At 47.2% G+C, this 20,236-nt stretch overlaps 35 non-coding genes across 35 annotated transcripts; all 35 read right to left on the bottom strand.

Annotated features, from left to right (window-relative positions):
* Positions 1-343: 343 nt before the first annotated feature.
* Positions 344-415, bottom strand: TRNAP-AGG (transfer RNA proline (anticodon AGG)). The gene has a single exon. It is a non-coding gene; the product is annotated as a tRNA-Pro (tRNA).
* Positions 416-849: 434 nt separating this feature from the next.
* On the bottom strand, positions 850-922 carry TRNAV-UAC (transfer RNA valine (anticodon UAC)). The gene has a single exon. It is a non-coding gene; the product is annotated as a tRNA-Val (tRNA).
* A 1,396-nt stretch (positions 923-2,318) lies between these two features.
* Positions 2,319-2,430, bottom strand: TRNAL-CAA (transfer RNA leucine (anticodon CAA)). Its single transcript has 2 exons — positions 2,393-2,430; positions 2,319-2,364 (listed from the first exon to the last, which is right to left on the bottom strand). It is a non-coding gene; the product is annotated as a tRNA-Leu (tRNA).
* Positions 2,431-2,725: 295 nt separating this feature from the next.
* Positions 2,726-2,798, bottom strand: TRNAV-AAC (transfer RNA valine (anticodon AAC)). The gene has a single exon. It is a non-coding gene; the product is annotated as a tRNA-Val (tRNA).
* A 385-nt stretch (positions 2,799-3,183) lies between these two features.
* On the bottom strand, positions 3,184-3,255 carry TRNAP-AGG (transfer RNA proline (anticodon AGG)). The gene has a single exon. It is a non-coding gene; the product is annotated as a tRNA-Pro (tRNA).
* Positions 3,256-3,689: 434 nt separating this feature from the next.
* Positions 3,690-3,762, bottom strand: TRNAV-UAC (transfer RNA valine (anticodon UAC)). The gene has a single exon. It is a non-coding gene; the product is annotated as a tRNA-Val (tRNA).
* A 384-nt stretch (positions 3,763-4,146) lies between these two features.
* Positions 4,147-4,218, bottom strand: TRNAP-CGG (transfer RNA proline (anticodon CGG)). Its single transcript has one exon. It is a non-coding gene; the product is annotated as a tRNA-Pro (tRNA).
* Positions 4,219-5,158: 940 nt separating this feature from the next.
* On the bottom strand, positions 5,159-5,270 carry TRNAL-CAA (transfer RNA leucine (anticodon CAA)). Its single transcript has 2 exons — positions 5,233-5,270; positions 5,159-5,204 (listed from the first exon to the last, which is right to left on the bottom strand). It is a non-coding gene; the product is annotated as a tRNA-Leu (tRNA).
* Positions 5,271-5,565: 295 nt separating this feature from the next.
* TRNAV-AAC (transfer RNA valine (anticodon AAC)) lies at positions 5,566-5,638 on the bottom strand. Its single transcript has one exon. It is a non-coding gene; the product is annotated as a tRNA-Val (tRNA).
* Positions 5,639-6,023: 385 nt separating this feature from the next.
* Positions 6,024-6,095, bottom strand: TRNAP-AGG (transfer RNA proline (anticodon AGG)). Its single transcript has one exon. It is a non-coding gene; the product is annotated as a tRNA-Pro (tRNA).
* A 434-nt stretch (positions 6,096-6,529) lies between these two features.
* On the bottom strand, positions 6,530-6,603 carry TRNAV-UAC (transfer RNA valine (anticodon UAC)). Its single transcript has one exon. It is a non-coding gene; the product is annotated as a tRNA-Val (tRNA).
* A 384-nt stretch (positions 6,604-6,987) lies between these two features.
* TRNAP-CGG (transfer RNA proline (anticodon CGG)) lies at positions 6,988-7,059 on the bottom strand. Its single transcript has one exon. It is a non-coding gene; the product is annotated as a tRNA-Pro (tRNA).
* Positions 7,060-7,988: 929 nt separating this feature from the next.
* Positions 7,989-8,100, bottom strand: TRNAL-CAA (transfer RNA leucine (anticodon CAA)). The gene is made up of 2 exons: positions 8,063-8,100; positions 7,989-8,034 (listed from the first exon to the last, which is right to left on the bottom strand). It is a non-coding gene; the product is annotated as a tRNA-Leu (tRNA).
* Positions 8,101-8,395: 295 nt separating this feature from the next.
* TRNAV-AAC (transfer RNA valine (anticodon AAC)) lies at positions 8,396-8,468 on the bottom strand. The gene has a single exon. It is a non-coding gene; the product is annotated as a tRNA-Val (tRNA).
* A 385-nt stretch (positions 8,469-8,853) lies between these two features.
* Positions 8,854-8,925, bottom strand: TRNAP-AGG (transfer RNA proline (anticodon AGG)). The gene has a single exon. It is a non-coding gene; the product is annotated as a tRNA-Pro (tRNA).
* Positions 8,926-9,359: 434 nt separating this feature from the next.
* On the bottom strand, positions 9,360-9,432 carry TRNAV-UAC (transfer RNA valine (anticodon UAC)). Its single transcript has one exon. It is a non-coding gene; the product is annotated as a tRNA-Val (tRNA).
* Positions 9,433-9,816: 384 nt separating this feature from the next.
* On the bottom strand, positions 9,817-9,888 carry TRNAP-CGG (transfer RNA proline (anticodon CGG)). Its single transcript has one exon. It is a non-coding gene; the product is annotated as a tRNA-Pro (tRNA).
* A 929-nt stretch (positions 9,889-10,817) lies between these two features.
* On the bottom strand, positions 10,818-10,929 carry TRNAL-CAA (transfer RNA leucine (anticodon CAA)). Its single transcript has 2 exons — positions 10,892-10,929; positions 10,818-10,863 (listed from the first exon to the last, which is right to left on the bottom strand). It is a non-coding gene; the product is annotated as a tRNA-Leu (tRNA).
* A 295-nt stretch (positions 10,930-11,224) lies between these two features.
* Positions 11,225-11,297, bottom strand: TRNAV-AAC (transfer RNA valine (anticodon AAC)). The gene has a single exon. It is a non-coding gene; the product is annotated as a tRNA-Val (tRNA).
* A 385-nt stretch (positions 11,298-11,682) lies between these two features.
* Positions 11,683-11,754, bottom strand: TRNAP-AGG (transfer RNA proline (anticodon AGG)). The gene has a single exon. It is a non-coding gene; the product is annotated as a tRNA-Pro (tRNA).
* Positions 11,755-12,188: 434 nt separating this feature from the next.
* Positions 12,189-12,261, bottom strand: TRNAV-UAC (transfer RNA valine (anticodon UAC)). Its single transcript has one exon. It is a non-coding gene; the product is annotated as a tRNA-Val (tRNA).
* Positions 12,262-12,642: 381 nt separating this feature from the next.
* On the bottom strand, positions 12,643-12,714 carry TRNAP-CGG (transfer RNA proline (anticodon CGG)). Its single transcript has one exon. It is a non-coding gene; the product is annotated as a tRNA-Pro (tRNA).
* A 929-nt stretch (positions 12,715-13,643) lies between these two features.
* Positions 13,644-13,755, bottom strand: TRNAL-CAA (transfer RNA leucine (anticodon CAA)). The gene is made up of 2 exons: positions 13,718-13,755; positions 13,644-13,689 (listed from the first exon to the last, which is right to left on the bottom strand). It is a non-coding gene; the product is annotated as a tRNA-Leu (tRNA).
* A 295-nt stretch (positions 13,756-14,050) lies between these two features.
* On the bottom strand, positions 14,051-14,123 carry TRNAV-AAC (transfer RNA valine (anticodon AAC)). The gene has a single exon. It is a non-coding gene; the product is annotated as a tRNA-Val (tRNA).
* A 384-nt stretch (positions 14,124-14,507) lies between these two features.
* On the bottom strand, positions 14,508-14,579 carry TRNAP-AGG (transfer RNA proline (anticodon AGG)). Its single transcript has one exon. It is a non-coding gene; the product is annotated as a tRNA-Pro (tRNA).
* A 434-nt stretch (positions 14,580-15,013) lies between these two features.
* Positions 15,014-15,086, bottom strand: TRNAV-UAC (transfer RNA valine (anticodon UAC)). The gene has a single exon. It is a non-coding gene; the product is annotated as a tRNA-Val (tRNA).
* A 381-nt stretch (positions 15,087-15,467) lies between these two features.
* Positions 15,468-15,539, bottom strand: TRNAP-CGG (transfer RNA proline (anticodon CGG)). The gene has a single exon. It is a non-coding gene; the product is annotated as a tRNA-Pro (tRNA).
* A 929-nt stretch (positions 15,540-16,468) lies between these two features.
* Positions 16,469-16,580, bottom strand: TRNAL-CAA (transfer RNA leucine (anticodon CAA)). The gene is made up of 2 exons: positions 16,543-16,580; positions 16,469-16,514 (listed from the first exon to the last, which is right to left on the bottom strand). It is a non-coding gene; the product is annotated as a tRNA-Leu (tRNA).
* A 295-nt stretch (positions 16,581-16,875) lies between these two features.
* Positions 16,876-16,948, bottom strand: TRNAV-AAC (transfer RNA valine (anticodon AAC)). The gene has a single exon. It is a non-coding gene; the product is annotated as a tRNA-Val (tRNA).
* A 385-nt stretch (positions 16,949-17,333) lies between these two features.
* TRNAP-AGG (transfer RNA proline (anticodon AGG)) lies at positions 17,334-17,405 on the bottom strand. The gene has a single exon. It is a non-coding gene; the product is annotated as a tRNA-Pro (tRNA).
* Positions 17,406-17,839: 434 nt separating this feature from the next.
* TRNAV-UAC (transfer RNA valine (anticodon UAC)) lies at positions 17,840-17,912 on the bottom strand. The gene has a single exon. It is a non-coding gene; the product is annotated as a tRNA-Val (tRNA).
* A 381-nt stretch (positions 17,913-18,293) lies between these two features.
* Positions 18,294-18,365, bottom strand: TRNAP-CGG (transfer RNA proline (anticodon CGG)). The gene has a single exon. It is a non-coding gene; the product is annotated as a tRNA-Pro (tRNA).
* Positions 18,366-19,294: 929 nt separating this feature from the next.
* TRNAL-CAA (transfer RNA leucine (anticodon CAA)) lies at positions 19,295-19,406 on the bottom strand. The gene is made up of 2 exons: positions 19,369-19,406; positions 19,295-19,340 (listed from the first exon to the last, which is right to left on the bottom strand). It is a non-coding gene; the product is annotated as a tRNA-Leu (tRNA).
* A 295-nt stretch (positions 19,407-19,701) lies between these two features.
* TRNAV-AAC (transfer RNA valine (anticodon AAC)) lies at positions 19,702-19,774 on the bottom strand. The gene has a single exon. It is a non-coding gene; the product is annotated as a tRNA-Val (tRNA).
* Positions 19,775-20,159: 385 nt separating this feature from the next.
* Positions 20,160-20,231, bottom strand: TRNAP-AGG (transfer RNA proline (anticodon AGG)). Its single transcript has one exon. It is a non-coding gene; the product is annotated as a tRNA-Pro (tRNA).
* Positions 20,232-20,236: the final 5 nt, after the last annotated feature.

The following is a 20,236-nucleotide window of genomic DNA, read 5'->3' as shown; positions in this document are numbered from 1 at the left end:
GCTTCACCCTACTTCTATTCTGCTGTATCAGCAGCGGCTCAGAATGTGCAGAACAAGTGTGAAAACCTCAGAGATATCATCGAACATGCTTGCAATTAGACGTATTCAAAATTTACTTGTGCAGGCATCGACAGACAAATATCTGATGCCTAAATGTCTGCGAGTACAGCTTGGGAAAGCATCACCTGGGACACACTGAGACTAAGCAGGTAGGCAGAAAAAGCACGGTGATCCATTTTTCTTCTGAGGTTAGGAATATGTTGCGCAACAATGCACCGAGTATTACTAGAAATAGTCAGGCATAGTGCATTTTTAGTACGATTTGTATGTTTAGCTCTAAAAAGGGCTCGTCGGGGATTTGAACCCGGGACCTCTCGCACCCTAAGCGAGAATCATACCCCTAGACCAACGAGCCACGCAAGAGTCACCTCTGACATGGCTCCAGGGGTTAGTGGCAGCTAGTCGGTGAATGCTTCACCCAAAGCAAGCAACTGCACATGTTGCTCTCTTCTGCAATATGATTGCTGTCTTTTCCATGGCCGTCATCAAACAAGAAATTAAAAAGCCTCTGTCCTTCAGACAGTTTGTTTTCTCTAAGTGTCTGCTTGCGGTGAGGACAAGAAAAGCATTTCTGCTCTCATTCCTTGCTTTCATGAAGTAGGCCCACCCTTCAGAGCAAAGGGCGAGCAAGCGAATGGCGCAAGCTATCGTCACTTCTCTTTTCGAGCTGTCACTGAGATCCCTGGAGCACACTACGTCAGGTTGGTGAGGGATAGACAGCCTCTATTATCTCAGCTTTCCTATAAAGTCAGCCAGTAAAGGCAAACACTGTTAAAAACAGCAAACCGCTGTTTCTGCCCGGTCTCGAACCAGGGACCTTTCGCGTGTAAGGCGAACGTGATAACCACTACACTACAGAAACAGACACTAACTCAGGAATCTTGTTGGCATGTATTGGGCTGGAATGCACAGACTAAGGGCCAATGTCCTTGAAGCTCAAAGTTGGGCTCTCCTTACCCGGTCTCTATTTCTTTGGAAGACAGGAATGAGGACCACTTTTATTCCAAGAGGCGATTTTGAAACCATATCCTGAAATTACACTAGAAAAACACTATGCATGTAATGTTCCTACCATGCTGGTCTGGCCCAGAAAAGCAGTTGCAAAGAAGTCCTGCACTCCTTTATCCCGCCACAAGTGGAAAATAGCGTGCAGGGTAAGGAACTTTCTCGACATACACAGCGTCTTATAGCATTGAAAAGAAGAAATGCTCCTATATTACAAGCATCCTGAAAATGTCCACAGCATGGGCTCGTCCGGGATTTGAAACCGGGACCTCTTGCACCCAAAGCGAGAATCATACCCCTAGACCAACGAGCCTGAGTGGCCAGGAGACATTTTGAACAATTTCTGAAGTGTCTTTCAGAAAAAAAGCAGGGCTATTTGGCTAGTCTCCCTCTAAGTGAGCCTCACAACGTCATGTTTTCTCTCAAGTTGTTGTTTTTTCACTCTAGCAAGAAAGGGGGCAGCCAATCTCCTATCAGCCAGTGAGCAGAAAAAAGGCACAGATGAGAACAGCAAGCACTTTCTGGCAATTGTTCTCCTCTGCAAGTCCTGGACCCTTGCCCCATAGACTTCCACACCAGAAGCAATGAAGGGCCCACCATTTCCTGCGCCTGAGAAAGAGGGGTTTGATATTTGGATTCAAACGCGCTCGCTCAGCGCTCGATCTGGCTCGATCAGGCGAGATTTATATGAGTGGCTCACAGGCCTGAAACACTCACCTGGGAGACCCAGAGTGGCTGACTTCTCAGTATAGCCATTGTTGGGCGAGTCACCTCCTTTCCTCCTGCCTCAATCTAGAATTGGCTGCAAATCATAAGAGAGAGTGCAATGCCCGTGTGCAGTGCCTACTCCCAGCTACCTCTCTGTCTTCCTTATGTAAATTAGAATTTGCAAGGGGGGACCAATGGCATTCTTCTCCTCCCACATAACCAGGAAGCCCTGTTGAACATGTCTGCCTGTGTTTTTGCAGGGACAGTGCCTTCTCTGCCCAAAAGGTGGCAGGAGAGCCTCACAACAAATGATGGGATCAACTGCTTAGTTAGAAACCCAGCATGGCAGTTACTGTGATGGAGTGCAAATTTAATGGAAGGTGTGCCTGAGGTGTCATTTCCAGAAATCCATGGAATTGTGATTGAGGGCCCAGCCTGATTGTTGGTGGATTTTTCTTCACATGCTACAGGTTCCTGCAAAGATTGTGGTGTTTGCCGGGAACGCACTGCAAAAAACAGGAAGATTTACGGGTGTAAAAGGGACCTGTCAGAAGTGGGATTTGAACCCACGCCTCCATGAGGAGACCAGAAGGCTCAGCTACACTGAAGATCAAGCTCTCTTGAGTCTGGCGCCTTAGACCACTCGGCCATCCTGACGGCTCATGAGGGGGGCTTAGGTCTAACTCTTCTATCTGCACCTGCCAATGTTTCCACTTACAACCTTCACAGCAATGTCACAGGTGTAAAGGCCCCAACAATACAACATAGCTTAAACAAAATAAAAATAGGCACAAGAACGACCCCCAGATGACGGATGCAGATAACTTTGTTTCGTCTTGCAAAGGTAAAGAAAGTTTCCCACGGCTCACTGTGTTCAAAGACCACCTCTTCTTAAACTTGCATTCAGATAATAAGGTTTTAGAGTGTGCACATAAAAGCAGCCAACACTCAGTGTTTCTGCCCGGTCTCGAACCGGGGACCATTCGCGTGTTAGGCGAACGTGATGACCACTACACTACAGAAACAACCTTGCTGCTTGCTCCTGTTAAAGCAAAGTTCCTCTCAAGGCTTCACCCTACTTCTATTCTGCTGTATCAGCAGCGGCTCAGAATGTGCAGAACAAGTGTGAAAACCTCAGAGATATCTTCCAACATGCTTGCAATTAGACGTATTCAAAATTTACTTGTGCAGGCATCGACAGACAAATATCTGATGCCTAAATGTCTGCGAGTACAGCTTGGGAAAGCATCACCTGGGACACACTGAGACTAAGCAGGTAGGCAGAAAAAGCACGGTGATCCATTTTTCTTCTGAGGTTAGGAATATGTTGCGCAACAATGCACCGAGTATTACTAGAAATAGTCAGGCATAGTGCATTTTTAGTACGATTTGTATGTTTAGCTCTAAAAAGGGCTCGTCCGGGATTTGAACCCGGGACCTCTCGCACCCTAAGCGAGAATCATACCCCTAGACCAACGAGCCACGCAAGAGTCACCTCTGACATGGCTCCAGGGGTTAGTGGCAGCTAGTCGGTGAATGCTTCACCCAAAGCAAGCAACTGCACATGTTGCTCTCTTCTGCAATATGATTGCTGTCTTTTCCATGGCCGTCATCAAACAAGAAATTAAAAAGCCTCTGTCCTTCAGACAGTTTGTTTTCTCTAAGTGTCTGCTTGCGGTGAGGACAAGAAAAGCATTTCTGCTCTCATTCCTTGCTTTCATGAAGTAGGCCCACCCTTCAGAGCAAAGGGCGAGCAAGCGAATGGCGCAAGCTATCGTCACTTCTCTTTTCGAGCTGTCACTGAGATCCCTGGAGCACACTACGTCAGGTTGGTGAGGGATAGACAGCCTCTATTATCTCAGCTTTCCTATAAAGTCAGCCAGTAAAGGCAAACACTGTTAAAAACAGCAAACCGCTGTTTCTGCCCGGTCTCGAACCAGGGACCTTTCGCGTGTAAGGCGAACGTGATAACCACTACACTACAGAAACAGACACTACCTCAGGAATCTTGTTGGCATGTATTGGGCTGGAATGCACAGACTAAGGGCCAATGTCCTTGAAGCTCAAAGTTGGGCTCTCCTTACCCGGTCTCTATTTCTTTGGAAGACAGGAATGAGGACCACTTTTATTCCAAGAGACGATTTTGAAACCATATCCTGAAATTACACTAGAAAAACACTATGCATGTAATGTTCCTACCATGCTGGTCTGGCCCAGAAAAGCAGTTGCAAAGAAGTCCTGCACTCCTTTATCCCGCCACAAGTGGAAAATAGCGTGCAGGGTAAGGAACTTTCTCGACATACACAGCGTCTTATAGCATTGAAAAGAAGAAATGCTCCTATATTACAAGCATCCTGAAAATGTCCACAGCATGGGCTCGTCCGGGATTTGAACCCGGGACCTCTCGCACCCGAAGCGAGAATCATACCCCTAGACCAACGAGCCTGAGTGGCCAGGAGACATTTTGAACAATTTCTGAAGCGTCTTTCAGAAAAAAAGCAGGGCTATTTGGCTAGTCTCCCTCTAAGTGAGCCTCACAACGTCATGTTTTCTCTCAAGTTGTTGTTTTTTCACTCTAGCAAGAAAGGGGGCAGCCAATCTCCTATCAGCCAGTGAGCAGAAAAAAGGCACAGATGAGAACAGCAAGCACTTTCTGGCAATTGTTCTCCTCTGCAAGTCCTGGACCCTTGCCCCATAGACTTCCACACCAGAAGCAATGAAGGGCCCACCATTTCCTGCGCCTGAGAAAGAGGGGTTTGATATTTGGATTCAAACGCGCTCGCTCAGTGCTCGATCAGGCTCGATCAGGCGAGATTTATATGAGTGGCTCACAGGCCTGAAACACTCACCTGGGAGACCCAGAGTGGCTGACTTCTCAGTATAGCCATTGTTGGGCGAGTCACCTCCTTTCCTCCTGCCTCAATCTAGAATTGGCTGCAAATCATAAGAGAGAGTGCAATGCCCGTGTGCAGTGCCTACTCCCAGCTACCTCTCTGTCTTCATTATGTAAATTAGAATTTGCAAGGGGGGACCAATGGCATTCTGCTCCTCCCACATAACCAGGAAGCCCTGTTGAACATGTCTGCCTGTGTTTTTGCAGGGACAGTGCCTTCTCTGCCCAAAAGGTGGCAGGAGAGCCTCACAACAAATGATGGGATCAACTGCTTAGTTAGAAACCCAGCATGGCAGTTACTGTGATGGAGTGCAAATTTAATGGAAGGTGTGCCTGAGGTGTCATTTCCAGAAATCCATGGAATTGTGATTGAGGGCCCAGCCTGATTGTTGGTGGATTTCTCTTCACATGCTACAGGTTCCTGCAAAGATTGTGGTGTTTGCCGGGAACGCACTGCAAAAAACAGGAAGATTTACGGGTGTAAAAGGGACCTGTCAGAATTGGGATTTGAACCCACGCCTCAATGAGGAGACCAGAAGGCTCAGCTACACTGAAGATCAAGCTCTCTTGAGTCTGGCGCCTTAGACCACTCGGCCATCCTGACGGCTCATGAGGGGGGCTTAGGTCTAACTCTTCTATCTGCACCTGCCAATGTTTCCACTTACAACCTTCACAGCAATGTCACAGGTGTAAAGGCCCCAACAATACAACATAGCTTAAACAAAATAAAAATAGGCACAAGAACGACCCCCAGATGACGGATGCAGATAACTTTGTTTCGTCTTGCAAAGGTAAAGAAAGTTTCCCACGGCTCACTGTGTTCAAAGACCACCTCTTCTTAAACTTGCATTCAGATAATAAGGTTTTAGAGTGTGCACATAAAAGCAGCCAACGCTCAGTGTTTCTGCCCGGTCTCGAACCGGGGACCTTTCGCTTGTTAGGCGAACGTGATGACCACTACACTACAGAAACGACCTTGCTGCTTGCTACTGTTAAAGCAAAGTTCCTCTCAAGGCTTCACCCTACTTCTATTCTGCTGTATCAGCAGCGGCTCAGAATGTGCAGAACAAGTGTGAAAACCTCAGAGATATCATCCAACATGCTTGCAATTAGACGTATTCAAAATTTACTTGTGCAGGCATCGACAGACAAATATCTGATGCCTAAATGTCTGCGAGTACAGCTTGGGAAAGCATCACCTGGGACACACTGAGACTAAGCAGGTAGGCAGAAAAAGCACGGTGATCCATTTTTCTTCTGAGGTTAGGAATATGTTGCGCAACAATGCACCGAGTATTACTAGAAATAGTCAGGCATAGTGCATTTTTAGTACGATTTGTATGTTTAGCTCTAAAAAGGGCTCGTCCGGGATTTGAACCCGGGACCTCTCGCACCCTAAGCGAGAATCATACCCCTAGACCAACGAGCCACGCAAGAGTCATCTCTGACATGGCTCCAGGGGTTAGTGGCAGCTAGTCGGTGAATGCTTCACCCAAAGCAAGCAACTGCACATGTTGCTCTCTTCTGCAATATGATTGCTGTCTTTTCCATGGCCGTCATCAAACAAGAAATTAAAAAGCCTCTGTCCTTCAGACAGTTTGTTTTCTCTAAGTGTCTGCTTGCGGTGAGGACAAGAAAAGCATTTCTGCTCTCATTCCTTGCTTTCATGAAGTAGGCCCACCCTTCAGAGCAAAGGGCGAGCAAGCGAATGGCGCAAGCTATCGTCACTTCTCTTTTCGAGCTGTCACTGAGATCCCTGGAGCACACTACGTCAGGTTGGTGAGGGATAGACAGCCTCTATTATCTCAGCTTTCCTATAAAGTCAGCCAGTAAAGGCAAACACTGTTAAAAACAGCAAACCGCTGTTTCTGCCCGGTCTCGAACCAGGGACCTTTTGCGTGTAAGGCGAACTGTGATAACCACTACACTACAGAAACAGACACTAACTCAGGAATCTTGTTGGCATGTATTGGGCTGGAATGCACAGACTAAGGGCCAATGTCCTTGAAGCTCAAAGTTGGGCTCTCCTTACCCGGTCTCTATTTCTTTGGAAGACAGGAATGAGGACCACTTTTATTCCAAGAGGCGATTTTGAAACCATATCCTGAAATTACACTAGAAAAACACTATGCATGTAATGTTCCTACCATGCTGGTCTGGCCCAGAAAAGCAGTTGCAAAGAAGTCCTGCACTCCTTTATCCCGCCACAAGTGGAAAATAGCGTGCAGGGTAAGGAACTTTCTCGACATACACAGCGTCTTATAGCATTGAAAAGAAGAAATGCTCCTATATTACAAGCATCCTGAAAATGTCCACAGCATGGGCTCGTCCGGGATTTGAACCCGGGACCTCTCGCACCCGAAGCGAGAATCATACCCCTAGACCAACGAGCCTGAGTGGCCAGGAGACATTTTGAACAATTTCTGAAGCGTCTTTCAGAAAAAAAGCAGGGCTATTTGGCTAGTCTCCCTCTAAGTGAGCCTCACAACGTCATGTTTTCTCTCAAGTTGTTGTTTTTTCACTCTAGCAAGAAAGGGGGCAGCCAATCTCCTATCAGCCAGTGAGCAGAAAAAAGGCACAGATGAGAACAGCAAGCACTTTCTGGCAATTGTTCTCCTCTGCAAGTCCTGGACCCTTGCCCCATAGACTTCCACACCAGAAGCAATGAAGGGCCCACCATTTCCTGCGCCTGAGAAAGAGGGGTTTGATATTTGGATTCAAACGCGCTCGCTCAGCGCTCGATCAGGCGAGATTTATATGAGTGGCTCACAGGCCTGAAACACTCACCTGGAGACCCAGAGTGGCTGACTTCTCAGTATAGCCATTGTTGGGCGAGTCACCTCCTTTCCTCCTGCCTCAATCTAGAATTGGCTGCAAATCATAAGAGAGAGTGCAATGCCCGTGTGCAGTGCCTACTCCCAGCTACCTCTCTGTCTTCCTTATGTAAATTAGAATTTGCAAGGGGGGACCAATGGCATTCTGCTCCTCCCACATAACCAGGAAGCCCTGTTGAACATGTCTGCCTGTGTTTTTGCAGGGACAGTGCCTTCTCTGCCCAAAAGGTGGCAGGAGAGCCTCACAACAAATGATGGGATCAACTGCTTAGTTAGAAACCCAGCATGACAGTTACTGTGATGGAGTGCAAATTTAATGGAAGGTGTGCCTGAGGTGTCATTTCCAGAAATCCATGGAATTGTGATTGAGGGCCGAGCCTGATTGTTGGTGGATTTCTCTTCACATGCTACAGGTTCCTGCAAAGATTGTGGTGTTTGCCGGGAACGCACTGCAAAAAACAGGAAGATTTACGGGTGTTAAAGGGACCTGTCAGAAGTGGGATTTGAACCCACGCCTCCATGAGGAGACCAGAAGGCTCAGCTACACTGAAGATCAAGCTCTCTTGAGTCTGGCGCCTTAGACCACTCGGCTATCCTGACGGCTCATGAGGGGGGCTTAGGTCTGACTCTTCTATCTGCACCTGCCAATGTTTCCACTTACAACCTTCACAGCAATGTCACAGGTGTAAAGGCCCCAACAATACAACATAGCTTAAACAAAATGAAAATAGGCACAAGAACGACCCCCAGATGATGGATGCAGATAACTTTATTTCGTCTTGCAAAGGTAAAGAAAGTTTCCCACGGCTCACTGTGTTCAAAGACCATCTCTTCTTAAACTTGCATTCAGATAATAAGGTTTTAGAGCGTGCACATAAAAGCAGCCAATGCTCAGTGTTTCTGCCCGGTCTTGAACCGGGGACCTTTCGCGTGTTAGGCGAACGTGATGACCACTACACTACAGAAACAACCTTACTGCTTGCTACTGTTAAAGCAAAGTTCCTCTCAAGGCTTCACCCTACTTCTGTTCTGCTGTATCAGCAGCGGCTCAGAATGTGCAGAACAAGTGTGAAAACCTCAGAGATATCATCCAACATGCTTGCAATTAGACGTATTCAAAATTTACTTTTGCAGGCATCGACAGACAAATATCTGATGCCTAAATGTCAGCGAGTACAGCTTGGGAAAGCATCACCTGGGACACACTGAGACTAAGCAGGTAGGCAGAAAAAGCACGGTGATCCATTTTTCTTCTGAGGTTAGGAATATGTTGCGCAACAATGCACCGAGTATTACTAGAAATAGTCAGGCATAGTGCATTTTTAGTACGATTTGTATGTTTAGCTCTAAAAAGGGCTCGTCTGGGATTTGAACCCGGGACCTCTCGCACCCTAAGCGAGAACCATACCCCTAGACCAACGAGCCACGCAAGAGTCACCTCTGACACGGCTCCAGGGGTTAGTGGCAGCTAGTCGGTGAATGCTTCACCCAAAGCAAGCAACTGCACATGTTGCTCTCTTCTGCAATATGATTGCTGTCTTTTCCATGGCCGTCATCAAACAAGAAATTAAAAAGCCTCTGTCCTTCAGACAGTTTGTTTTCTCTAAGTTTCTGCATGTGGTGAGGACAAGAAAAGCATTTCTGCTCTCATTCCTTGCTTTCATGAAGTAGGCCCACCCTTCAGAGCAAAGGGCGAGCAAGCGAATGGCGCAAGCTATCGTCACTTCTCTTTTCGAGCTGTCACTGAGATCCCTGGAGCACACTACGTCAGGTTGGTGAGGGATAGACAGCCTCTATTATCTCAGCTTTCCTATAAAGTCAGCCAGTAAAGGCAAACACTGTTAAAAACAGCAAACCGCTGTTTCTGCCCGGTCTCAAACCAGGGACCTTTCGCGTGTAAGGCAAACGTGATAACCACTACACTACAGAAACAGACACTAACTCAGGAATCTTGTTGGCATGTATTGGGCTGGAATGCACCGACTAAGGGACAATGTCCTTGAAGCTCAAAGTTGGGCTCTCCTTACCCGGTCTCTATTTCTTTGGAAGACCGGAATGAGGACCACTTTTATTCCAAGAGGCGATTTTGAAACCATATCCTGAAATTACACTAGAAAAACACTATGCATGTAATGTTCCTACCATGCTGGTCTGGCCCAGAAAAGGAGTTGCAAAGAAGTCCTGCACTCCTTTATCACGCCACAAGTGGAAAATAGCGTGCAGGGTAAGGAACTTTATCGACATACACAGCGTCTTATAGCATTGAAAAGAAGAAATGCTCCTATATTACAAGCATCCTGAAAATGTCCACAGCATGGGCTCGTCCGGGATTTGAACCCGGGACCTCTCGCACCCGAAGCGAGAATCATATCCCTAGACCAACGAGCCTGAGTGGCCAGGAGACATTTTGAACAATTTCTGAAGCGTCTTTCAGAAAAAAGCAGGGCTATTTGGCTAGTCTCCCTCTAAGTGAGCCTCACAACGTCATGTTTTCTCTCAAGTTGTTGTTTTTTCACTCTAGCAAGAAAGGGGGCAGCCAATCTCCTATCAGCCAGTGAGCAGAAAAAAGGCACAGATGAGAACAGCAAGCACTTTCTGGCAATTGTTCTCCTCTGCAAGTCCTGGACCCTTGCCCCATAGACTTCCACACCAGAAGCAATGAAGGGCCCACCATTTCCTGCGCCTGAGAAAGAGGGGTTTGATATTTGGATTCAAACGCGCTCGCTCAGCGCTCGATCAGGCGAGATTTATATGAGTGGCTCACAGGCCTGAAACACTCACCTGGGAGACCCAGAGTGGCTGACTTCTCAGTATAGCCATTGTTGGGCGAGTCACCTCCTTTCCTCCTGCCTCAATCTAGAATTGGCTGCAAATCATAAGAGAGAGTGCAATGCCCGTGTGCAGTGCCTACTCCCAGCTACCTCTCTGTCTTCCTTATGTAAATTAGAATTTGCAAGGGGGGACCAATGGCATTCTGCTCCTCCCACATAACCAGGAAGCCCTGTTGAACATGTCTGCCTGTGTTTTTGCAGGGACAGTGCCTTCTCTGCCCAAAAGGTGGCAGGAGAGCCTCACAACAAATGATGGGATCAACTGCTTAGTTAGAAACCCAGCATGACAGTTACTGTGATGGAGTGCAAATTTAATGGAAGGTGTGCCTGAGGTGTCATTTCCAGAAATCCATGGAATTGTGATTGAGGGCCCAGCCTGATTGTTGGTGGATTTCTCTTCACATGCTACAGGTTCCTGCAAAGATTGTGGTGTTGGCCGGGAACGCACTGCAAAAAACAGGAAGATTTACGGGTGTAAAAGGGACCTGTCAGACGTGGGATTTGAACCCACGCCTCCATGAGGAGACCAGAAGGCTCAGCTACACTGAATATCAAGCTCTCTTGAGTCTGGCGCCTTAGACCACACGGCCATCCTGACGACTCATGAGGGGGGCTTAGGTCTGACTCTTCTATCTGCACCTGCCAATGTGTCCTCTTACAACCTTCACAGCAATGTCACAGGTGTAAAGGCCCTAACAATACAACATAGCTTAAACCAAATAATAATAGGCACAAGAACGACCCCCAGATGATGGATGTAGATAACTTTGTTTCGTCTTGCAAAGGTAAAGAAAGTTTCCCACGGCTCACTGTGTTCAAAGACCACCTCTTCTTAAACTTGCATTCAAATAATAAGGTTTTAGAGTGTGCACATAAAAGCAGCCAACGCTCAGTGTTTCTACCTGGTCTCGAACCGGGGACCTTTCGCGTGTTAGGCAAACGTGATTACCACTACACTACAGAAACGACCTTGCTGCTTGCTACTGGTAAAGCAAAGTTCCTCTCAAGGCTTCACCCTACTTCTATTCTGCTGTATCAGCAGCGGCTCAGAATGTGCAGAACAAGTGTGAAAACCTCAGAGATATCATCCAACATGCTTGCAATTAGACGTATTCAAAATTTACTTGTGCAGGCATCGACAGACAAATATCTGATGCCTAAATGTCTGCGAGTACAGCTTGGGAAAGCATCACCTGGGACACACTGAGACTAAGCAGGTAGGCAGAAAAAGCACGGTGATCCATTTTTCTTCTGAGGTTAGGAATATGTTGCGCAACAATGCACCGAGTATTACTAGAAATAATCAGGCATAGTGCATTTTTAGTACGATTTGTATGTTTAGCTCTAAAAAGGGCTCGTCCGGGATTTGAACCCGGGACCTCTCGCACCCTAAGCGAGAATCATACCCCTAGACCAACGAGCCACGCAAGAGTCACCTCTGACATGGCTCCAGGGGTTAGTGGCAGCTAGTCGGTGAATGCTTCACCCAAAGCAAGCAACTGCACATGTTGCTCTCTTCTGCAATATGATTGCTGTCTTTTCCATGGCCGTCATCAAACAAGAAATTAAAAAGCCTCTGTCCTTCAGACAGTTTGTTTTCTCTAAGTGTCTGCTTGTGGTGAGGACAAGAAAAGCATTTCTGCTCTCATTCCTTGCTTTCATGAAGTAGGCCCACCCTTCAGAGCAAAGGGCGAGCAAGCGAATGGCGCAAGCTATCGTCACTTCTCTTTTCGAGCTGTCACTGAGATCCCTGGAGCACACTACGTCAGGTTGGTGAGGGATAGACAGCCTCTATTATCTCAGCTTTCCTATAAAGTCAGCCAGTAAAGGCAAACACTGGTATAAACAGCAATCCACTGTTTCTGCCCGGTCTCGAACCAGGGACCTTTCACTTGTAAGGCGAACGTGACAACCACTACACTACAGAAACAGACACGAACGCAGGAATCTTGTTGGCATGTATTGGGCTGGAATGCACAGACTAAGGGCCAATGTCCTTGAAGCTCAAAGTTGGGCTCTCCTTACCCGGTCTCTATTTCTTTGGAAGACAGGAATGAGGACCACTTTTATTCCAAGAGGCGATTTTGAAACCATATCCTGAAATTACACTAGAAAAACACTATGCATGTAATGTTCCTACCATGCTGGTCTGGCCCAGAAAAGCAGTTGCAAAGTCCTGCACTCCTTTATCACGCCACAAGTGGAAAATAGCGTGCAGGGTAAGGAACTTTCTCGACATACACAGCGTCTTATAGCATTGAAAAGAAGAAATGCTCCTATATTACAAGCATCCTGAAAATGTCCACAGCATGGGCTCGTCCGGGATTTGAACCCAGGACCTCTCACACCCGAAGCGAGAATCATACCCCTAGACTAACGAGCCTGAGTGGCCAGGAGACATTTTGAACAATTTCTGAAGCGTCTTTCAGAAAAAAGCAGGGCTATTTGGCTAGTCTCCCTCTAAGTGAGCCTCACAACGTCATGTTTTCTCTCAAGTTGTTGTTTTTTCACTCTAGCAAGAAAGGGGGCAGCCAATCTCCTATCAGCCAGTGAGCAGAAAAAAGGCACAGATGAGAACAGCAAGCACTTTCTGGCAATTGTTCTCCTCTGCAAGTCCTGGACCCTTGCCCCATAGACTTCCACACCAGAAGCAATGAAGGGCCCACCATTTCCTGCGCCTGAGAAAGAGGGGTTTGATATTTGGATTCAAACGCGCTCGCTCAGCGCTCGATCAGGCGAGATTTATATGAGTGGCTCACAGGCCTGAAACACTCACCTGGGAGACCCAGAGTGGCTGACTTCTCAGTATAGCCATTGTTGGGCGAGTCACCTCCTTTCCTCCTGCCTCAATCTAGAATTGGCTGCAAATCATAAGAGAGAGTGCAATGCCCGTGTGCAGTGCCTACTTCCAGCTACCTCTCTGTCTTCCTTATGTAAATTAGAATTTGCAAGGGGGGACCAATGGCATTCTGCTCCTCCCACATAACCAGGAAGCCCTGTTGAACATGTCTGCCTGTGTTTTTGCAGGGACAGTGCCTTCTCTGCCCAAAAGGTGGCAGGAGAGACTCACAACAAATGATGGGATCAACTGCTTAGTTAGAAACCCAGCATGGCAGTTACTGTGATGGAGTGCAAATTTAATGGAAGGTGTGCCTGAGGTGTCATTTCCAGAAATCCATGGAATTGTGATTGAGGGCCGAGCCTGATTGTTGGTGGATTTCTCTTCACATGCTACAGGTTCCTGCAAAGATTGGGGTGTTTGCCGGGAACGCACTGCAAAAAACAGGAAGATTTACGGGTGTAAAAGGGACCTGTCAGAAGTGGGATTTGAACCCACACCTCCATGAGGAAACCAGAAGGCTCAGCTACACTGAAGATCAAGCTCTCTTGAGTCTGGTGCCTTAGACCACTCGGCCATCCTGACGGCTCATGAGGGGGGCTTAGGTCTGACTCTTCTATCTGCACCTGCCAATGTTTCCACTTACAACCTTCACAGCAATGTCACAGGTGTAAAGGCCCCAACAATACAACATAGCTTAAACAAAATGAAAATAGGCACAAGAACGACCCCCAGATGATGGATGCAGATAACTTTGTTTCGTCTTGCAAAGGTAAAGAAAGTTTCCCACGGCTCACTGTGTTCAAAGACCACCTCTTCTTAAACTTGCATTCAGATAATAAGGTTTTAGAGTGTGCACATAAAAGCAGCCAACGCTCAGTGTTTCTGCCCGGTCTCAAACCAGGGACCTTTCGCGTGTTAGGCGAACGTCATGCCCACTACACTACAGAAACGACCTTGCTGCTTGCTACTGTTAAAGCAAAGTTCCTCTCAAGGCTTCACCCTACTTCTATTCTGCTGTATCAGCAGCGGCTCAGAATGTGCAGAACAAGTGTGAAAACCTCAGAGATATCATCCAACATGCTTGCAATTAGACGTATTCAAAATTTACTTGTGCAGGCATCGACAGACAATATCTGATGCCTAAATGTCAGCGAGTACAGCTTGGGAAAGCATCACCTGGGACACACTGAGACTAAGCAGGTAGGCAGAAAAAGCACGGTGATCCATTTTTCTTCTGAGGTTAGGAATATGTTGCGCAACAATGCACCGAGTATTACTAGAAATAGTCAGGCATAGTGCATTTTTAGTACGATTTGTATGTTTAGCTCTAAAAAGGGCTCGTCCGGGATTTGAACCCGGGACCTCTCGCACCCTAAGCGAGAATCATACCCCTAGACCAACGAGCCACGCAAGAGTCACCTCTGACATGGCTCCAGGGGTTAGTGGCAGCTAGTCGGTGAATGCTTCACCCAAAGCAAGCAACTGCACATGTTGCTCTCTTCTGCAATATGATTGCTTTCTTTTCCATGGCCGTCATCAAACAAGAAATTAAAAAGCCTCTGTCCTTCAGACAGTTTGTTTTCTCTAAGTGTCTGCTTGTGGTGAGGACAAGAAAAGCATTTCTGCTCTCATTCCTTGCTTTCATGAAGTAGGCCCACCCTTCAGAGCAAAGGGCGAGCAAGCGAATGGCGCAAGCTATCGTCACTTCTCTTTTCGAGCTGTCACTGAGATCCCTGGAGCACACTACGTCAGGTTGGTGAGGGATAGACAGCCTCTATTATCTCAGCTTTCCTATAAAGTCAGCCAGTAAAGGCAAACACTGTTAAAAACAGCAAACCGATGTTTCTGCCCGGTCTCGAACCAGGGACCTTTCGCGTGTAAGGCGAACGTGATAACCACTACACTACAGAAACAGACACTAACTCAGGAATCTTGTTGGCATGTATTGGGCTGGAATGCACAGACTAAGGGACAATGTCCTTGTAGCTCAAAGTTGGGCTCTCCTTACCCGGTCTCTATTTCTTTGGAAGACAGGAATGAGGACCACTTTTATTCCAAGAGGCGATTTTGAAACCATATCCTGAAATTACACTAGAAAAACACTATGCATGTAATGTTCCTACCATGCTGGTCTGGCCCAGAAAAGCAGTTGCAAAGTCCTGCACTCCTTTATCACGCCACAAGTGGAAAATAGCGTGCAGGGTAAGGAACTTTCTCGACATACACAGCGTCTTATAGCATTGAAAAGAAGAAATGCTCCTATATTACAAGCATCCTGAAAATGTCCACAGCATGGGCTCGTCCGGGATTTGAACCCAGGACCTCTCGCACCCGAAGCGAGAATCATACCCCTAGACCAACGAGCCTGAGTGGCCAGGAGACATTTTGAACAATTTCTGAAGCGTCTTTCAGAAAAAAGCAGGGCTATTTGGCTAGTCTCCCTCTAAGTGAGCCTCACAACGTCATGTTTTCTCTCAAGTTGTTGTTTTTTCACTCTAGCAAGAAAGGGGGCAGCCAATCTCCTATCAGCCAGTGAGCAGAAAAAAGGCACAGATGAGAACAGCAAGCACTTTCTGGCAATTGTTCTCCTCTGCAAGTCCTGGACCCTTGCCCCATAGACTTCCACACCAGAAGCAATGAAGGGCCCACCATTTCCTGCGCCTGAGAAAGAGGGGTTTGATATTTGGATTCAAACGCGCTCGCTCAGCGCTCGATCAGGCGAGATTTATATGAGTGGCTCACAGGCCTGAAACACTCACCTGGGAGACCCAGAGTGGCTGACTTCTCAGTATAGCCATTGTTGGGCGAGTCACCTCCTTTCCTCCTGCCTCAATCTAGAATTGGCTGCAAATCATAAGAGAGAGTGCAATGCCCGTGTGCAGTGCCTACTCCCAGCTACCTCTCTGTCTTCCTTATGTAAATTAGAATTTGCAAGGGGGGACCAATGGCATTCTGCTCCTCCCACATAACCAGGAAGCCCTGTTGAACATGTCTGCCTGTGTTTTTGCAGGGACAGTGCCTTCTCTGCCCAAAAGGTGGCAGGAGAGCCTCACAACAAATGATGGGATCAACTGCTTAGTTAGAAACCCAGCATGACAGTTACTGTGATGGAGTGCAAATTTAATGGAAGGTGTGCCTGAGGTCTCATTTCCAGAAATCCATGGAATTGTGATTGAGGGCCCAGCCTGATTGTTGGTGGATTTCTCTTCACATGCTACAGGTTCCTGCAAAGATTGTGGTGTTGGCCGGGAACGCACTGCAAAAAACAGGAAGATTTACGGGTGTAAAAGGGACCTGTCAGACGTGGGATTTGAACCCACGCCTCCATGAGGAGACCAGAAGGCTCAGCTACACTGAGGATCAAGCTCTCTTGAGTCTGGCGCCTTAGACCACTCGGCCATCCTGACGACTCATGAGGGGGGCTTAGGTCTGACTCTTCTATCTGCACCTGCCAATGTGTCCTCTTACAACCTTCACAGCAATGTCACAGGTGTAAAGGCCCTAACAATACAACATAGCTTAAACCAAATAATAATAGGCACAAGAACGACCCCCAGATGATGGATGTAGATAACTTTGTTTCGTCTTGCAAAGGTAAAGAAAGTTTCCCACGGCTCACTGTGTTCAAAGACCACCTCTTCTTAAACTTGCATTCAAATAATAAGGTTTTAGAGTGTGCACATAAAAGCAGCCAACGCTCAGTGTTTCTACCTGGTCTCGAACCGGGGACCTTTCGCGTGTTAGGCAAACGTGATTACCACTACACTACAGAAACGACCTTGCTGCTTGCTACTGGTAAAGCAAAGTTCCTCTCAAGGCTTCACCCTACTTCTATTCTGCTGTATCAGCAGCGGCTCAGAATGTGCAGAACAAGTGTGAAAACCTCAGAGATATCATCCAACATGCTTGCAATTAGACGTATTCAAAATTTACTTGTGCAGGCATCGACAGACAAATATCTGATGCCTAAATGTCTGCGAGTACAGCTTGGGAAAGCATCACCTGGGACACACTGAGACTAAGCAGGTAGGCAGAAAAAGCACGGTGATCCATTTTTCTTCTGAGGTTAGGAATATGTTGCGCAACAATGCACCGAGTATTACTAGAAATAATCAGGCATAGTGCATTTTTAGTACGATTTGTATGTTTAGCTCTAAAAAGGGCTCGTCCGGGATTTGAACCCGGGACCTCTCGCACCCTAAGCGAGAATCATACCCCTAGACCAACGAGCCACGCAAGAGTCACCTCTGACATGGCTCCAGGGGTTAGTGGCAGCTAGTCGGTGAATGCTTCACCCAAAGCAAGCAACTGCACATGTTGCTCTCTTCTGCAATATGATTGCTGTCTTTTCCATGGCCGTCATCAAACAAGAAATTAAAAAGCCTCTGTCCTTCAGACAGTTTGTTTTCTCTAAGTGTCTGCTTGTGGTGAGGACAAGAAAAGCATTTCTGCTCTCATTCCTTGCTTTCATGAAGTAGGCCCACCCTTCAGAGCAAAGGGCGAGCAAGCGAATGGCGCAAGCTATCGTCACTTCTCTTTTCGAGCTGTCACTGAGATCCCTGGAGCACACTACGTCAGGTTGGTGAGGGATAGACAGCCTCTATTATCTCAGCTTTCCTATAAAGTCAGCCAGTAAAGGCAAACACTGGTATAAACAGCAATCCACTGTTTCTGCCCGGTCTCGAACCAGGGACCTTTCGCGTGTAAGGCGAACGTGATAACCACTACACTACAGAAACAGACACTAACTCAGGAATCTTGTTGGCATGTATTGGGCTGGAATGCACAGACTAAGGGCCAATGTCCTTGAAGCTCAAAGTTGGGCTCTCCTTACCCGGTCTCTATTTCTTTGGAAGACAGGAATGAGGACCACTTTTATTCCAAGAGGCGATTTTGAAACCATATCCTGAAATTACACTAGAAAAACACTATGCATGTAATGTTCCTACCATGCTGGTCTGGCCCAGAAAAGCAGTTGCAAAGTCCTGCACTCCTTTATCCCGCCACAAGTGGAAAATAGCGTGCAGGGTAAGGAACTTTCTCGACATACACAGCGTCTTATAGCATTGAAAAGAAGAAATGCTCCTATATTACAAGCATCCTGAAAATGTCCACAGCATGGGCTCGTCCGGGATTTGAACCCGGGACCTCTCGCACCCGAAGCGAGAATCATACCCCTAGACCAACGAGCCTGAGTGGCCAGGAGACATTTTGAACAATTTCTGAAGCGTCTTTCAGAAAAAAAGCAGGGCTATTTGGCTAGTCTCCCTCTAAGTGAGCCTCACAACGTCATGTTTTCTCTCAAGTTGTTGTTTTTTCACTCTAGCAAGAAAGGGGGCAGCCAATCTCCTATCAGCCAGTGAGCAGAAAAAAGGCACAGATGAGAACAGCAAGCACTTTCTGGCAATTGTTCTCCTCTGCAAGTCCTGGACCCTTGCCCCATAGACTTCCACACCAGAAGCAATGAAGGGCCCACCATTTCCTGCGCCTGAGAAAGAGGGGTTTGATATTTGGATTCAAACGCGCTCGCTCAGCGCTCGATCAGGCGAGATTTATATGAGTGGCTCACAGGCCTGAAACACTCACCTGGAGACCCAGAGTGGCTGACTTCTCAGTATAGCCATTGTTGGGCGAGTCACCTCCTTTCCTCCTGCCTCAATCTAGAATTGGCTGCAAATCATAAGAGAGAGTGCAATGCCCGTGTGCAGTGCCTACTCCCAGCTACCTCTCTGTCTTCCTTATGTAAATTAGAATTTGCAAGGGGGGACCAATGGCATTCTGCTCCTCCCACATAACCAGGAAGCCCTGTTGAACATGTCTGCCTGTGTTTTTGCAGGGACAGTGCCTTCTCTGCCCAAAAGGTGGCAGGAGAGCCTCACAACAAATGATGGGATCAACTGCTTAGTTAGAAACCCAGCATGACAGTTACTGTGATGGAGTGCAAATTTAATGGAAGGTGTGCCTGAGGTGTCATTTCCAGAAATCCATGGAATTGTGATTGAGGGCCGAGCCTGATTGTTGGTGGATTTCTCTTCACATGCTACAGGTTCCTGCAAAGATTGTGGTGTTTGCCGGGAACGCACTGCAAAAAACAGGAAGATTTACGGGTGTTAAAGGGACCTGTCAGAAGTGGGATTTGAACCCACGCCTCCATGAGGAGACCAGAAGGCTCAGCTACACTGAAGATCAAGCTCTCTTGAGTCTGGCGCCTTAGACCACTCGGCTATCCTGACGGCTCATGAGGGGGGCTTAGGTCTGACTCTTCTATCTGCACCTGCCAATGTTTCCACTTACAACCTTCACAGCAATGTCACAGGTGTAAAGGCCCCAACAATACAACATAGCTTAAACAAAATGAAAATAGGCACAAGAACGACCCCCAGATGATGGATGCAGATAACTTTATTTCGTCTTGCAAAGGTAAAGAAAGTTTCCCACGGCTCACTGTGTTCAAAGACCATCTCTTCTTAAACTTGCATTCAGATAATAAGGTTTTAGAGCGTGCACATAAAAGCAGCCAATGCTCAGTGTTTCTGCCCGGTCTTGAACCGGGGACCTTTCGCGTGTTAGGCGAACGTGATGACCACTACACTACAGAAACAACCTTACTGCTTGCTACTGTTAAAGCAAAGTTCCTCTCAAGGCTTCACCCTACTTCTGTTCTGCTGTATCAGCAGCGGCTCAGAATGTGCAGAACAAGTGTGAAAACCTCAGAGATATCATCCAACATGCTTGCAATTAGACGTATTCAAAATTTACTTTTGCAGGCATCGACAGACAAATATCTGATGCCTAAATGTCAGCGAGTACAGCTTGGGAAAGCATCACCTGGGACACACTGAGACTAAGCAGGTAGGCAGAAAAAGCACGGTGATCCATTTTTCTTCTGAGGTTAGGAATATGTTGCGCAACAATGCACCGAGTATTACTAGAAATAGTCAGGCATAGTGCATTTTTAGTACGATTTGTATGTTTAGCTCTAAAAAGGGCTCGTCTGGGATTTGAACCCGGGACCTCTCGCACCCTAAGCGAGAACCATACCCCTAGACCAACGAGCCACGCA

The sequence above is a fragment of the Lissotriton helveticus genome, chromosome 10, assembly GCF_964261635.1.
Source record: "Lissotriton helveticus chromosome 10, aLisHel1.1, whole genome shotgun sequence".
Taxonomy (NCBI): Eukaryota; Metazoa; Chordata; class Amphibia; order Caudata; family Salamandridae; genus Lissotriton; species Lissotriton helveticus.
Note: the sequence above shows the minus strand (reverse complement) of the source record. Positions and strands in the feature narration are given on the sequence as shown.